The sequence below is a fragment of the Vombatus ursinus genome, unplaced genomic scaffold (genome assembly GCF_900497805.2).
Source record: "Vombatus ursinus unplaced genomic scaffold, bare-nosed wombat genome assembly UNPS02014884.1, whole genome shotgun sequence".
Classification (NCBI taxonomy): Eukaryota; Metazoa; Chordata; class Mammalia; order Diprotodontia; family Vombatidae; genus Vombatus; species Vombatus ursinus.
Genome location: NW_020954662.1, coordinates 1,153,777 through 1,158,295, shown reverse-complemented (window position 1 = coordinate 1,158,295; position 4,519 = coordinate 1,153,777).

Sequence of the window (4,519 nt, the reverse complement as noted above, 5' to 3'; positions counted from 1 at the left end):
CACAGGATGTCAGAGCTTAGAATGTCAGGACTTAGAGGACCCTTAGAACAGAAGAAGTCATAGCTAGCCAGGGTCTTAGAGATCATTTAGCCCAATCTCCTCTTTGACAGAAGAAGAAACTGAAGCTCAGGGATGGCAAGTGATTTTCTCAATGTCTCCAGACACAGCCTACTTGTCTTGGGGAAGAACATCCTCACTGTGAACAGAGCTGTACACCTTCAGATTCTAAGTCGTCCCTGAATGAGCCCCAGTTACAAAAGAAATCAGTTTGGAAATGGCCAAAGGAGAGATATTAACTGCTCTTTTCCTCCTGCCTATTAGAGTGTAAAGTTCCATGAAAAGGGACACAGACATTGATCCAACCGTTCTGGAGAACAATTTGGAACTATGCCCAAAGAGCTATAAAACTGCATCCCCTTTGATCCAGCAATAGCACTTTGAGGTCTAATCCCAAAGAGATCATAAAAAAGGGAAAAGGATCTATTTGTGCAAAAATATTTATATCAACTCTTTTTGTGGTAGCAAAAAATTGAAACTGAGGGAATACCTAGCAATTGGGGAACAGCTGAACAAGTTGTGGTAAATGACTGTAATGGAATACTACTATGCTATAAGAAATGATGAGCAGGTGGATTTCAGAAAAACCTGGAAAGACTTACACGAACTGATTCAGGGCGAAATGAGCAGAACCAGGAGAACACTGTACACAGTAACAGCAACATTGTTTGATGAAGAATCGTGAATGACTTAGCTATTCTCACCAATACAATGATCCAAGACAATCCCAAAGGACTATTGATGAAGCACACTATCTACCTCCAGAGAAAGAACTGATATTGACTGAACACAGACTGAAGTGTGCTATCTTCACTTTCTTTCATTTTTTTTCTTTTATTCAAGTCTTCTTGTTCAAAATGACTAAAATGGAAACACTTTACATAATTGCACATGTATAACCTGTATCTGATGGCTTACTGTATGGGAGGAAGGGGAAAGAGGGATAGAATTTAGAACTTAAAACTTTAAATAAAAATGTTTTAAATCAGGAAAAAAAGAAAGAAAAGGGACACAGGGCCCATGTGTTAAATATCTGTACAACCCCAGCACCTAGTAGAAGTCTTTCTGGAAACCTAAGAAGTGTTTGTCACTGGAAATGGAATCTCTGAGTTGGACAACCTACGATACCCGCATTTCAAAACGCCTGCTTGATTGTCTTCAAACCCCGATCATCTTAATCCAGCCCCGCATGACTTCTTCTCCAACCTCAAAAAGCCAGAGGAAGAATCTGAGGCCGGGGAAGGGAGGAGGGTAGGGTTTGAGGTTGGGCAGTCACTTTGCTAACAGATGATTGCACTCTCTGTCTCACCGATCACATGACATTAGGTGTCATAATTATCCTTTGGGGTTGGGGTGGGGCTGGGACCTGATGCCCCAATTAGAATGAAAGCTCCCTGAGGGCAAGAACCACAGGATCATAAACCTGGAGCTGGCTGAGACCTTGGAGGTCACCGGTCGCACTCCCTTCATTGCACAGAATCAGGCAACACACCTTAAGGTCACTTAGCTAGTAAGTGGCCTCTCAGGGATCTTTCAACCCTGCATCTGTGATCCTAAATTGCAAACCAGAAGTCAAACTCAGCCCTTTAGGGAGCTACCATCAATTCTAAAAGAAGGGAGCCTTGGAAAAACCCGACTTCCTCCTTGTAATGAACAAGACCAGCCACAAGATGGCGCCATTAACTCCAGCCGGGGCACAATGGCCCAGCACAGACTCATAGTAGTCACGGCCAAGATGGAAGGGACCTTGGGAATCTTCGAGTCCAATGGTCTCATTTTACATATAGGCAAACTGAGGCCGAGCAAGGAGAAGTGAATTGCCCAAGGCCACACAGGTGAGCCAGGGATCAAACCCTTCCAAGAAGGCAAAAAGGCCTTGGATCCGTCTCATAGCATCAAGAATGTCAGAGCTGAACTTTAGAATGTAGGGTGCTAAAATTCTAGAAATCACTAGCCCAGCTTCCAGTTTCACAGATACTGAGTAAGTTAATTGGTTTAGTCAAACTGCAGGTGCTAGGAGACTTCAGGGAAAGGGAGAGATTCTTGCAGCCTGGATGATCGGAGAAGATTTCCTGTAGTAGGCAGGACCAAAGCTGCACCTGGAGGAATGAGATTGTCATTCCAGCTGGTGATCACAGGACTGGAGAAGGGTCCTAGGAAAACCTAAGTAGAGCTAAACCCATTAAAAAGGGTGATAAATGATGCAACGTGGGCTGTACTGGGTAGGCATTAATCAGAGGGAGGGTGCTGGCATCTTGGAAAGAGTCAGGAGACCTAGGTTTGAATCCTGACTCTGCCACCTATTAGCTGTAGGACATTTAACCAAATTTCCTACTTTTTCTAAGCCTCAGCTTCTCTTGAGAAAGTTGGACTAAATGGGTCTAAGGTCTCTTCCAATCAATCAGTAAGTCAATCAACAAAGATTTGCCTGGGAATACAAGTATTGTACAAAGAATGAAACAATCCCTACTCAAAACGAACTCATATTCTTCCAGCTCTGAAATCCTGTGATTACTATACTATCTAGCCCATGATTAGACTAGATATACAGGGGTGGGGAACCTGTGGCCTTCTAGGTCCTCTGGGGCAGCCTTTTGACTGAGTTCAAGTTTTACAGAACAAAATCTTTTATGAAGGGGATTTGTTCTGTGGAGTTTGGATTCAGTCAAAGGGCTGCACTTGAAGACCTAGAGGGCTACATGTGGCCTTCCAGGACCTTGGGGGCCTTGAGTCCAAGTTTGACAGAACAAATCCTTTTATAAAGGGGATTTGTTCTGTGAAGTCTGGATTCAGTCAAAGGGCCACACTTCAGGACCTACAGGGCCATATGTGACCCAAAGGCTGTAAGTTCCCACCCCTGGTGGAAGCTCACAGAGGGGTAGCTAGGTTTTCTCACTTGTGTTTAGCTTGGCTTTGACTTTGCTGTTGTTTTGTTTTTGTTTTTTTAATGGAGGTAGTGTGGAGGAGGGCTATTCATAAGGCCTGCTTCAGAAAAAGGTCCTGAGAACTGCCTTTGAGAACTTAGAAACCACTTTCCTTCCCCAAACCCTCTGCCCCACCATTCTGACCTGGACAGCCAATCCACCTCTACGGGCAGGCTGTCACACCTGGAGGCCTCTGTCGTCAGGTTGCCAGGCAACAGAAAGCCAATTACCTTATGCAAAGTGATAGGGAGGGAGAAAGGGGTGGGATGCTGAGCCAGGGAAATGTGAGGGTTTGAAAAGCCAAACCATTTGCCTGGGGATTTGTTTGTCAAGATGCTAACGGGAAAGAATTTCTTCCCTGCTTATTTTAAGCAAACAGAAATTTGGAATGAAGTAGGGAGATGGTAGCCATGGCCACATAATGAGGAGTCGGGACTCATTGGAAAAGACCTTGATGTTGGGAAAGATCGAAAGCAAATGGAGAAGGGGATGGCAGAGGATGAGACGGATAGGTAGTGTCATGGAAACAGTGAACATGAACTTGGACAGACTTTGGGAGATAGGGGAGGACGGAATTGCCTTGGGGTCCAGGGGGTCACAAAGGTCGGACGAGGCTAATTGACTAAACAACAACAAACAAAAGCCACCTTCAACATCAAAGCCAGACTATGGGATGGCAAACCTTGACAGGAGGCCTGTCAGAGTGGGTAGAGGGGAGGAAGGGGGTCCCAGCTCTCACCTCCTACCACCCCTGGCACTGTTGCAGTTTGAGAGGGATAAGAATGACGCTTATATACAAGAAAAGACAGTGAGAAGATCTGGACAGCATCATATCCATTTTATGTAGAATTGGAAGGGACCCCTTTGAGATTATCTAGGCCATCCACCTCTCCACAAAGCCTTGAAAGACAAGAGGAGCAGAGACCTTCATTGGAGTTCTAGGTCTCACCAGCTGAGAGTTGGGAGGGTGCTCAGCGTAACCCAAACCTCAACAAGACTCCCCCTCCACAACACAGAAGAGAAGACCTCCAGTGCTGGGTAAAGAGCTCGCTGCTAAAACAGCCCATCCCACTTTGGAGGAGCTCGAATCATTAAGGCAGTTTTCCTCACATTGATCCCAAATCTGTTCCTACAATTCAATCCTTTGTGATTCTGGGGCCAAGCAGAAAGAGCACAGAGATGGGAGATGGAGGATGAGAGATGGGAGATGGGAAATGGAGGATGAGAGATGGGAGATGGAGGATGGGAGATGGGAGATGGGAGATGGGAGATGGGAGATGGGAGATGGGAGATGGGAGATGGGAGATGGGAGATGGAGGATGAGAGATGGGAGATGGGAGATGGGAGATGGAGGATGGGAGATGGAAGACAGGAGATGGGAGATGGGAGATGGGAGATGGGAGATGGAGGATGAGAGAAGGGAGATGGAGGATGAGAGACAAGAGATGGGAGATGGGAGATGGGAGATGGGAGATGGAGGATGAGAGATGAGAGATGGGAGATGGGAGATGGAGGATAGGAGATGGGAGATGGAGGAT